At 45.2% G+C, this 12,927-nt stretch overlaps 1 protein-coding gene across 1 annotated transcript in view; it reads left to right on the top strand.

Annotated features, from left to right (window-relative positions):
• Window positions 1–1,430: 1,430 nt before the first annotated feature.
• The window catches only part of TANC1 (tetratricopeptide repeat, ankyrin repeat and coiled-coil containing 1), a 135,218-nt gene continuing 123,721 nt past the window's right edge, over window positions 1,431–12,927 (top strand). The window contains exons 1-2 of the mRNA XM_075284450.1: window positions 1,431–1,621; window positions 1,710–2,187. The gene's annotated coding sequence lies outside the window, so the exon portion shown is untranslated. The remainder of the gene's footprint in view (window positions 1,622–1,709; window positions 2,188–12,927) is intronic.

Below are 12,927 nucleotides of genomic sequence, written 5' to 3'. Positions count from 1 at the left end.
CTTAGGCTGATATAAGATATGATTTGCCCCCCCAAAAAACGGTGTTTGTTGGTCCATCACCTGATCACTTCCCTGTATACAGGGAGTTAAGTGTTTTTGGAAATGCTCATCCACCTGATCACTGGCCTGTGTAAAGGGTCCTAAAGCTGTCCATACCCAAAATATAGACATTATTGAGACCACTGTATGGAGGTCTCTCAGCTCTCCCCAATGGCCGATATCTGGAGAGATAAGGAGCAGATAGTCGGATCTCACATCCCTGATCCTTTTATGCTCTGGGAGATCAGCGGTTTACTGCCCCTGCTCCCCATTCAGAGTTCATGAACACTCAGCTGAGTCTAGTATACTTGTGTATGGGGGTAGTATAGCCATCTTGTGCAGGGCTGGGGGATAGTAAATTCTTATGCTGATCTGTGGATTCATCTGCAGATTACAGGCTGTTGTCTTCAGCTGTCTATAGTTTGCCAGGGTAATCTGGACAACAGACATAAACCCGCCTGTGCCTGCTGATATTTGGGTTGGATTTGCATCTACTAAGGTCTTATTCACAAAAAACAGGAATAGAGGAGTTAGTAAAATCCCCCAATCACTACGGTGTAACTATTCACATTGTGATCTGCCTGTTTTTATTTATAGACGTAAAAATAAAAACTAAGACTTGCCCTATTTTGATCCATTTTATGGTCATCTATTAAAGTCTATGGGTCCATGGAAAAAACGGATAGTGAGTGGAGAACTCCTGCGCTCTGTACGTTTTTTTACCCCTTAAAGGGGTTGCCCGGGGGGTTTAAATTCACTTACCTGATCCGCCAGATGATGATGATGGACTCGGGGTTAAACAATCATTTTAATATAATATACTGGGGCACATTTATTACGCTACTTGCACCTTTTATTGGCGTAAATTGCACCTTTTGAGGTCTTTTTAAGCTGAATGGGGCACAGAGTCCCTAAATGCTAGTGTGACCGCAGCCTTATAGAGGGGCATCTAAAGTAACACGTGCACATTTAATAACAAGGTGCATCTACATAGTAAATAGGCACCATAGTAAAATTGTCTAAAAATAAAAGGTGAAAATATTGCTAGAAAAATGGCTAGATGAGAAATAACTCCCATGGTGTGTATATAATATGCAGAAATGTAATACATATATTCATATTGTATATACGGATGTAGCAATGTGTAACTTGATAAGGTCGATCACCAGGAATGTGGCCAATAGTAGCCCCGGCTCGGCAGCCCCGGTCACTGCTGTCACTTTCCTTCCTCTGTCCTTGTCTTGCTGTTCCTTCTTCGCTTCTCAGCCTTGAACACGATATAAGCGGCGCCATCTCGCGGTCGTCAGCGGTACTACAAGGAGGCGGTGCTGGAAAAAAACCCGGCAGACCGAGAACCGAGTGAGTGTGCGACTAGTCAGAGCTGCCGGGACGGAGCAGCCGCAGGGAGAGTCGGGGGTCCCCGGGGGTCTCTGCTGACGGGGACGGTAACTCGTAGGGAGCCTGACACTAAGCCAGAGCCGGCGGGGACAGAAGTCACCTCAGTCAGCTGTAGTGGAAGGTGCGGGGAGAAGTTTGTCAGGACTGTGGAAGTTGTGGGGGGTCTGTGAGTAGAGGACTGGGGGTCTGTGCCTATAGGACTGGGGGTCTGTGACTATAGGACTGGGGGTCTGTGACTATAGGACTGGGGGTCTGTGAGAATAGAACGGGAGTCTGTTAGAATAGGGTGAGGGTCAGTGACTATAGGACTGAGTCTGTATATATATATGGTGGGGGTCTCTGAATATAGAGTGAGGGTCAGTGACTATAGGACTGGGGGTCACTGGGTCTAGGACATCCCCCCTCCCCATTTACCTCAGCCTGTGATTGTAAGTTCAGGGCGTCACATAGTAGCATTGGGGCGTATCACTACAGAATAGGGGCTGACCTCTTATTATTGAGGTGTCCTGACCCCCATTTATGACCTAGGGGCAGCATACCCCCTTTCTATAAGTGCAGGTAGATGTTCTTGGGGTACCCTTATCCCCCTCTCTGTGGACCTACAAGGAGCGTAGCCCCATAAACCCACCATTGGAAGTTGCATTAACTCTTTGTACGGGTGAGCCATGCCCCGGCTGATCTCCATCACCTCCGCCCCGTGACCCTCCTTCTCCAATCAACCGTATCCGGCATCTTAGTCTGCAGCCCCAGGTAAGACGTTCTGTGCAGGTGCCTTGTCTGGGCAGAGTCCTCTGAAGTCTTCTTAGGTTGTGATATTCTCTGCCTGGCTTCCAGGTTTTCGATGGGGGTTATATTGGGTAAATGGATGTCTTTGTTACCGTATGTATATAATAATTGTTATATTTAACTTACAAGTTACGTTATGCTGGGACTTGTAGTTTCACAGCAACTGCAAGCCCCCATCTGTATATATGTAACGTCTTCTGGATGAGTTCAGACACGGCAGATACTTTCGATCATGGGTTTTTGCACTCCATATAGATTTGTCACAGAAATAGCGCCACCCTTGTCTGTGGGCTGTGTCTGGTGTTGCAGCTCATCTTTATTCAAATTAAAGGGATATTCTCACCCTAGGCCTTTGTAACCTGTCCACTGCATAGATAAGTGGTAGACCGGCAGGGGCTAATTGTTCCCTCGGGGTGCAGGGCTGCTTAGAATGAGGCGATGGCCAAGGACCCGTTATAGCACTGACCAAACCATCCCGGACAATGCCATAGACATTAAGGGTGCGCACCCATGTAGCTGTATCCCTATGTGCCCCCCAATGGTCATATGATTATACTGTATACTTTACATGGAGCTATCACTATGTGAACATACTCCCTAAATACAGCGACGAGGTACAGGCCTGACCACTTTATACTCTGGTGGGAGACCCAGTGGTCAACCCTGCCAGTCTATCCAATGGAAAAGGGGGTAAATCCTGCAATACAAAGCATAGCCCATGTTGGCGCTATTTCGGATTTGCCAATCACAGGGTTTAGGCCTATACGGTAGCTTTGGCCGAGCGACATGGCGATATTTGGTCAGGCGACGGGAGCCATAGCTCAAACAGCAAACCACAGGTATACTGGGAAAAGGTATAATCGAAGATGGCAGTAGAAAGCGTGAACATTTTTGGAATTTTTTCTTAATGTATTAATCAATTCATTGCAATGGTCAAAAAATAGCTAATATCAGGTTACAGGTGTCCATGTGGGCGGCAGCGGGGTGTGCTCATCCTATCTCACTAGGGGGTTCATTGTCCCTTTTGACATCTAGTTTTGGTTGTCTTACACCTCATAGCTTAACCCTTTAGCCTCTAATTCCTGCCTGTACTTTATTCCTGACCTCAGGGTAGAAGGGGTTAATCAGTAGTCACAGGTTAATTGCTGCAAGTCCTGAGTAATTCTGCCTGGAGGTGCCGGATCTGCCCAGAAAGTGTGACAAGTCTGTGGAGGGGGCTGAGATGAAGACATTCCTCCCCACCAGGGTCATTACTGGCCACATAATATATTTAATTGCCGTCTTTAAGCCCTTAAAGTCACCTCGCCGTCCCAGCATCAGATGGAGGCCGATGAATGGCAATTGTTGGATTATAACCTGGAGGTTTCACATTACGTTGCGATCACCTACTTGTTTGTGAATTGTTGCTGTCACGTGAGGGTAAAGGAAACTGAAACTCAGCTAAACCTTTGTTTGGTAATTTAATTGGGTTAATGTTGTCTTAAAGGGGTTGTCCAGGACCTAGTCGGATACCAATGACCTATTCACAGGATACGGTGTTGCTTGCGGCTTTGCTCTTATTCACTTGAATAGGAGCGGTGCTGGTTCTGACTGTATACCTGGTATACAGCTCCAGCGTGCAAGACAGCTATTCCGCATAGGGTCCAGGTGTCGGACCTCGGCCGGTATGATACTGTGGATAGGTCTCAATGTCCAACTTTACTAGGTCCCACACCAGCACTTTTGGTATTAGTTGCGACATATGGAAGCACCATCTTAATAAATGACTCTACTGGGTCAGAGGTGCCTCCAAAACCAATAGTACGGCCATCTGAGGCCTTTACAGGTGTTCTCCAAGGAGTCTGCCAGTGCTTGCTTGCTCCATGTTTTTTAGGTGATGAACCCAGGGGTCTTGGACCGGGTCATGTGATCAGAATTAGTACCTGGCCTCCGAGTTGCTCCCCTCCTCCTTTTCTCCCATGCTAGTGGGGGCCAAAGACTAAATCATTATATTAGTGTAGCCAGCCCCATAGTACAGGTGAACAGCTTGTGAGGAGGGTGCAGGCCGTGCGACTTCTTCCAATCATGTGACCCAGACTTGGAACAATCCCGGAAATTCCTGCAAGTGCACAGGGGGCGGGACCTGATTTGCCTACAGACTGTTGGGAACCAGGCATTACTATTTACAGGATACAAGTTGCTTCCCTTGGAGCAACTTGTACAAGTATAGTCAGTCGGAGGTTGGGCGGGGGAGATTTTCTGCTTCCATTCATTTCAGTGAGAGGTTCAGGCAGAATCTGCCCGAACATTGGGCAGGACACCTTAACCCAACAGGAGGTGGAATTTTTGTGTCTGATTCCACGCCAAAAGATCCCCAGTATGAACTTTCCCTTGGGCTACATGGCGATGTGACTAAATGGTCTCAGACCAGTCACAAGGTGACAAAAACATTGGTGCGATTTTTCTGCCATGTGATTATTTCAGAGACATTATTTATCTGCAAAACAACAGTCAATAGTCAGATAACAAGAACCTGACTTCTACGACGTGAATGTTATGTCCAACATCTGCTCCCCTGTCGTGTCATGCCGCCATCTACACGTGATCTGTAGGCAAACATTTACACATGGCTCCAAGTGAGCGGCAGGCATTTCCTCTCAGTCTATACCCAAGCATGCCATACTAGAACATCCCATGCACATTAGATTTCTGGCAGGATACGTTACCTATTAAGAGCGTATTTGGGCGTCCGTGGGTCATCGGGCATCTGCTCTCTTTGGGATGTTGGCGGATTCACTCCCTGGCAGCTCCATCACAGGAGGTCATTGGTTTGCTCAACAGTTCAAAGCTATCCCCCAAAACTTCTGTAGTTTGTAAGAAATGGTTGTTCATTTACTGTAGACTACTAGGACACTTGGCCCATAGTGATTTATAGCCTGCAGCCTAAGGCCTTGTTCACATCTGCATTGGTACTCTGTTTGGGGGAGTCCGCATGGACACCCTCCCTGAACGGACTTACAAACGCATTGGCAAGCGATGTGCAGTGACAGCACATGGACCCCATAGACTATAAGTGCACGATCTACTTTCCTGTCCGTATGACTCGTGCGGAAAGCACACGGACCCCATTATAGTCTATGGGGTCCGTGTGCTTTCACCGTTCACTGCTTGCCACTGCGTTCAGTGGGGATACCCTAAGTCTGGGCCAATAGAACTGTGGTCAGGCTTGGATGCAGAGCTGTAGTACAGCCACAGAAATACAGGGACAATGTATTTTTTTTTTCCCTATCAGTATGTCTTTGTAGAATGGGAGGAAATCCACGCAAACATGGGGAGAACATACAAACTCCTTGCAGATATTGTTCCTGGCAGGATTTGAACCCAGGACTTCAGTGCTGCAAGGCTACAGTGCTAACAACTGAGCCACCATGTTGCCCCTACACTTGAGATACTTGGTAGCCTGAGGCTTATTTTTTGAGTGCTATTCCTGCTGATTTTTCGTAAATACGCACTTTGGATTCGGCCAAGCATTTACTTTTTTTTAATAAGGCAAAATATGTTGTTAGGGTAAATAAGAGGGACCCCCATATACTCAAGAGAAGCCCCCAGTGTTACACGATTGGTTGGATCGGTCATCTTTATAGGATACTCTCCCTACACTTTGATAGTCCCTCTCTTCGTCCCCAACCAAGCATCTTGTTGACGTCTTCTGTTTCCACTTGGCCTATTTACCATCAAAGGCCGGCTCCAGTAGCCGATGACACTTTGTGAAGTCACTGCAGAAATATTTTGTGCGTCCGTACTTGTTATCTTCAGGGTCCTTTAGACGTGTTCCTGAGGGCCTGATGTAGCGGTGACATGAAGAACCGTCTGATAACACTTTGTGATGTTGAGTCATAGAACAATATTTCATTTCGACTAAAATTTTCCACGGGAACGCTGCCAGGTTTGGGAGTGTATCTGCCTTATCATGGTGTCAACACTTATTAGGTTGATGCCCTGACGGGCAGAGGAAGCGCTGGAAGTCAGGTGTAGCACTTCTAAGGTGTCATTACCCGGAGCATCTGTTTATACCAAAAACATTGCGGTGAGGCCGACCTGTCCTTTTTATCTGAAATTTGTCTGAAGTCTTGTCTTAACAAGTTTTGGGGGTCGTTTCCAAAATAGACTGTGCAACCTATGTGTCTTAAGTTCGTCATAGGGTTACGTGATTGCCCCTTATATTAGGATAACAGCCTGTTTTGGTTCACACATGGCAGATTCAGTGTGCCCGGTGTCAAATGAATGCCTTCAGCTCCAGTATCTGTGCTGGGCCGAGTTTTAGCTTCGTGCCCGATGCACCTTGTACACAGTGGGGCGGATTTATTAAGATTTTATATATATGCCATATCAATAAAGGCACCGACTGGCACAAGGAACATGTATGAAAATCTATGCTAGTCAGGAAACCTAGGGGGAGGGGAGAGGTAAATAAATTCACCCCCAAAACTTCCACAACGTATAAACTGAACCTCACTCCTGTAATATGGCGATTTGTTTCGAAATTTTGATGTGGATTCTGCAACCAAAATTTAGAACAGATTCTCATAGTGTGAACCCAGCCTTATAGCTTTTATTCCTTACACACTTTTGGCTTCTGTTATTCCAATTTTAACCAAAACAGTCAGATTTATAGGTTTTGTCACATGTTTGGCTGGCTCCATAAGATGAGCCCTGGATCTTGTTCCATATTCTTCTGCTTAACAACTTCGTCTTCCCACATTTTGCTGGGGCTCGGAGGATGCCCTTGTGCCACGTCATGCCTTTTGTGTCCCAGGGACTTCTTATTTTTGTATACATTTTGATTTTCTAACTTTTGCATCGTTTTAGTGTTTTATTTCTTACAGTTTGTTAGCACGGGGTCTTGCCCTTGGTGCACTCACAGATCTTGTGATTCTGCCCCTTATGGTATAATGTGGGTCACTGACAATCTGTGATCACCAAGTGATTTGCGCTTTGTACAATCCCTACTTATAAGCACGGTCCTTTTGACAGTAACCTGATAATTGGAAGCACCACTGCTGTACCCCTAAAGTCTATCACCAGAACCTAATGTGATGGATAAGTTAGTGTCTCATGAATCAGACAGTATTTTCCACTTAGTAATGGCCGCCTCCGTTGCTGAGATCTCGTTTGCATATTGACAAAAAAGGCAATCTTTGGGGCAACAAGTATGTTACCATTGCTCCAATAATAAGTGACAACTAACGTAGGGCCCTCCTCAATTTTTAAGGCGCTCAGGGGCACCCCATGTGTCAAGACTGAAATCTACACCAATCAGGATTTGGCATAGACTTCAGGTATAATTTGCTCCAGTTATCTGGCATGAGTTTTAATAAATTTGCCAGATCAAGGTGTCCCCGTCACAGCCCCCTGCTCTGCCCTCTTTCTCAAAAAGTGTTGAACAAGGCGCTGAATGAGGGATATAGTGCAAAAAAGGGTTGTGATTCCACCTATGAATCTCGCAGACGTTGTTGTCTTCGGCTTTTCTCATTAGGACTGCTGTCTTTCTGAAGGAGTCTCAGAAGAACATTCATCACATTCATCCACTTTATCTTCAACACCGGAAACTGCTGATCTCTATTAGATTGATCTTGATAAACCACCTTATATAAGACCGTCACATGGGGGGTGAAAGCTCTGATACATGGTGGACCAGTCAGTATGACTAAATGATCAGATCCATCAGTGAGATCATTCCGGTTTCGGCCTCGTCGTCTGCTCCTGATGATGACTTCATTTACAAGCTGGTGATGGGGTCTGTCTGCTAGTGTTTGAGTCACTGGAGGTTTTGGGTGTAGGGTATGGCAGCGCTGCGGTAGACCTCTGTGATGTATAGCTCTGCAGGAACATGTACCAACAAGAATGCAGGTCTGCTACCAAACCAGCGACAATAAGGCCTTTTTGTAAAACCCCTCCGGCAGAATTTGTGTGAATTATGTTTATTTTATCACTACTGAAATATTCATGAAGTGACTCGTAGTCTTATAATGTATCACCGCTCTCGGGTTGTTGGTGCAAGATAAGAATTCAGGTCTGTCTGCTGCATTATATAGACAAGCAGGTCGCTTATGGAGAGGAGTTGAAAGGCGGTCACCCATTTGTGTGGCTTTTTTTGGACACCATTGTCTTGGAGAGATTCTCACTTTCATAAGATCATGCCCATGCAAGGAGACTTTATGTGAAAGTTATGGGAGCTAGAGTTTTGGGGTGGGATGTGGATCCAAGGATTTATTTCTATATGGGAGGATTCCCCCTTCCTCCCTGATGGCGCAATTGTTGTTGGATTCATGGGAGGTTATTTTTTTTTTTTTGCCTTCCTTTGGATCAAAGTGATGGGTTTATAGGTTAGACTTGTCTTGACTCATTAACTATCTTACTATGTTGTTTCATGACTGAAAGATTCGCACATGGCGTTATTTACTGTTGCATCTTTGGCCCCAAATCCGCATGTGGGTTTGCTGTGGATTTCACACTTTGCGATGCAAAGAGAGGAAAATTCAGCAAATCCCTGACAACATCTGGGGTAGAGATAAGGACATCATAGACGGTGAGAGGTTTATTTTATAATGTCAGTGACTTCATGTCCTCTATAGGCCAATACAAGAAATGTCCAATACCCAAATGAACCCAGTGAGCATTTGCTTTACTGCTTAATAAAGGCTCTCTCTGCCAATAGGAACTACTGAGTGCACGTTTAGACTGGTGGTTCCTTACTACCAACATCTGTGGCATGCAAAAAAAAGACACTATTCCCCTACTAATGATCCATATGGGTCTGCCATTATGGCTCCCAGTTTTCCCTTCCAGGCCTGGTGTTTGTTTCACGCTCCACACCCTTTGCATGACCCTCGGGCTAATTCTCCTCCACCTGTGTGTTTTATTAACCGTGCAGATGATCTGGGGATTGAAGTGATCATACCTGGACTCCTGCAAGGGCCACACAGCCGCCATGTGGTCTAAAATATATATCCATCTCCCCTTGACCACCATTGAATGCAGTGCAGTGAAGTGCATCGGCCTGTGTATTAGGGAGCCTTCACACGGAGTAAACGCACGTGTATTTTTGCAAAATACATGTGTAAAAATAAGACTCCCATTGACTTCAATGACATTTTACAGGCGTATTTTTACACGTGTAAAAAAAAATATCATTGAAGTCAATGGGAGTCTTATTTTTACACATGTATTTTGCGAAAATACACGCGCGTTTACTCCGTGTGAAGGCTCCCTAAGATCTTGCAGCCGTGTGTTCATACCTATTATTATAAAGGAATATCATCATTTCACCCTCCAGGAAAGTGCAGATTATCTGCAATATGTCTAAATGTTGACTTTTTGGATTAGCGTGCTAAAAACCTCTCAATAATAACATTTCATAAAGCCAGGCAAGAATTTCCTTAAATAAGTTCCCTCTGGAAGGATGTGACGCTGGAATATGTGTGGCCCATAGTGGGTCAGCATGTGAGGCCTAAATACATCGCAGCCCATTACTGTACTAAGTGGATTAAGCACAGCCGCCTCCTGACCTTCTGGAGCAGACGGTGCATTTCTCAGTCCAAATCCAATTTGCCCACCCAAGTGACTCAGAGAAGCCTATGCTAGGTATACAGAGGTGTTCACATTGTATGATGCTCTGTGTGTTAAGCCAATGTTGTCCCATGAGTAGTAGGTACACTGTAGGTCATCAGTATCAGATCTTTGGGGGTCAGATTCTTGGAGCCTACACTGATCAGCTAATGCTGCTGTCAGAAAATATACAAGGTATACAGCTAGAAGAAGTGAATGGGAGACGCAGTTACCCGGTGCCACTAATACAATGTACAAAGTTGGAAGCTGTATACAGTGTAATGAGCCATACATTGTAGTGGGGATAGGTCATCAGTATCCATTACCCAAGGCTCTCATGCGACCCCTTTAAGCTCTAGTGGCATAGCATTGCTTACCTTTGAGCACAAGGGGATTTTCCAGCTGTCCCGACTTTTAGATTTCCCACCTTTTCCTACAGCTCCGCATTGGTGCGTTCCTCTATTGTTCCTCCTGGAATTGTATTTTAGTGATACAACTAGGTGTTACCATTGTCAATGAGGTGTCTTACACAATCTGACATGATGATAGTGTAAAATTCTCCCCTTTGACTAGAGTAATGGTAGTACCTAGTTATCGATTTATTCATACATTTCCAGGAGGTATAAAAGAGGAACACCACTACATGGATTGGAATATTATTAGGTCCGGCACTGGGCAGGCCACGTTTATTACTGATTTCTAGTTCAGTCTCCTTACAGTACACTGGAGCCGGTGTTGCATGCTGGGAGTTCTGCAGCAGCTGGGGTCCTGCGGCTCACCGCCGCCTCTTGTAAATATTGTACAGGCAGAAGTCATTTTAAAATGAGGGTGTGAATAATTGAAAGCCTTCATAATAGAGACATTTGGCGGATTATCCATGGAAATGTTTTGTGAGTTTCTAAAGTAATTGGACTTCACAGGAAAAACCAGCAACGGTAAGACCAGTTAGAGAAGAATTGGGTTTCCTAAGGGTATGTCTCAAATATTTGAGTGGTGGGGGCTGATACCTAGGACCCCCAAGGGTTACCTTTTGTGAAAGCCTTGTTGCCCTTCAGTAGATACCAAGCACAGCGCCGTACATTGTGTAGTGGCACTGCTTTGTATTGCAGCTCAGTTCCTTTCAACTTGAATGGGACTGAGCTGCTGCTGTACCATGTGACTACTGAATGTGATCTCATCAGCATAGGAAAGAGACCTCTACACTGGCATCAAGGCCTCTAAAAGCAGTTGATTGGTGGAGGGTCCTAGGTGTTGGACCACCAACATTGTGATATTAATGACTCATTCCAAGGATAGGTAGTCCGTATTTAGTAGAAAACCCCTTTAAGGTGGCCATACACATTAAGTCAACGCTACCGATTTTAATGGACTGGCCTACCATCTCATGCGTATGGAGGTGCCCAATTCACTCCTCGCAGCAGATGTTTGGAAAAAGAAGGGTCAGCATGCCCAATCTTAAGTCTCAAGAGAGGAGGACCATCACCAGAGGTGTCCGGCAATGGCTCTCTCTGTTCAGAACACATGTAGGCTCAACGGAGCCAAGTATGCATGTGTACCAGGAGTGATAGCTATTGACTAAGCAAGTATTTGATGACTTCTTAAAGTATATGGCCAGACATAGGGCGTGCGTCAGAGCTGGGTCACAGCACGATCCCTGATATAACGCCCCACACGATGGTCACAATACAGATCATGACCTATGTTACTGGCTACAGTGCACATGGATGTGTATAGAAGGTGCAAAAAAAAAAAAAAAAATCTGGCAAAGGTTTTTTATTCCGGTAATTGTACGTTGTGATCTGTGTGTCCTGGTAATTATACGTTAGGCTTTGGTTTGATTCTCTGCTTCTGAGCCTGTTAGTAAATTACAGAACACGACTTCAATGGTACGTCGAGGCTCAGATGTTGTCACTTCATAGGCAGCTCTGGCTTTATCATCCTCCAGTTACATTATACAATGCGGTGCAGAAGTCTTAGGCGAGTGTGGGATCAAGGCTGCACAGTAAGAATGCTTTCAGAAATAGAAGGGGTTAATAGTTTATTTTGTCAATGAAGAAAAGTGCCATCAATATTTGGGGTGACCTTTTCCCTTTGGAGGAGAAGTCCTGGAAGTGATGATACGGCCCCAACAGATACAGCCCTGATCTCAATGTCGTCCAGTCTATGTGGGATGACCTGAAGAGACAGACGGATTGGAGCAAGCCTACATCCACAGAAGATCTGGGCTTAGTTTTCCAAGATGGCGGCAGGAACAACCTCCCTGCCCAGTTCTGCCAAAAACAGTCTGCAAGTGCTGAAAAGAACTGATGTAAGGTGACTTTTTGTGACATGATACATGTCATGTAGCCCTAGTCTATTACCACTCTCTTGAGCTGGCTATGAACATCAGATTTTCGGAGTCACAAATGGACGTTTTCTGCCATTTTGGCAGATGATCAGCCATGTAAATGCAACAAACACTTATTTTGCAATCAGATTTTTAGACGGTCAAAATAAGATCAGTTGTGCAGGATATTTTTGGCTGGTGGTCCGCCGAAAATATCAATGATTAGAATAACTGGCCACTTTTAGCGGATCATCAGCCAACATGCACAGACTCGCAATGCGTAATCCTCTGGCTTTAGCTATGAAATGTGACCGATTTTTTTTTTCAGTCTTTGGATGTAAAGTAAAAGGGACAGCAAGCGGGGATCTCTATCGCAGTAGCGTGAGTATTGTGCCACACAGAGACCACATGTGGTAGCGCACGATATGCCTGCGATTCCGTAATACGTGTATGGACACAGTGGCTCCTGGATGCGTTCCTCCTTAATAATGGCACATACCCTTCTTAATTCCATTAATTTTGGAAGAGCCCTGCACCTTCTCTAAACAAAGATTCGTTTAATGAAGAGCCAATGGGTGCGCCAGGACAAACGAAGCGTGAACAATATACAAAAGTGACTTCTATATAAACATCCCTGTTGGCGTGCCAAGGTGATGAAAAGTTCCAAAAAAATCAGACCCTGGGGGATAACTGGATCGTCTTCACTGTTTACCTGCATTTTTCACATACCCCTGACATCAACTCCGGAGAGGTATTCGGTGCCAAGAAAGCAAATCCCCTGCTGTATACAA

The sequence above is a fragment of the Leptodactylus fuscus genome, chromosome 8 (genome assembly GCF_031893055.1).
Source record: "Leptodactylus fuscus isolate aLepFus1 chromosome 8, aLepFus1.hap2, whole genome shotgun sequence".
Taxonomy (NCBI): Eukaryota; Metazoa; Chordata; class Amphibia; order Anura; family Leptodactylidae; genus Leptodactylus; species Leptodactylus fuscus.
This window is presented reverse-complemented; position numbering and strand designations above follow the sequence as displayed.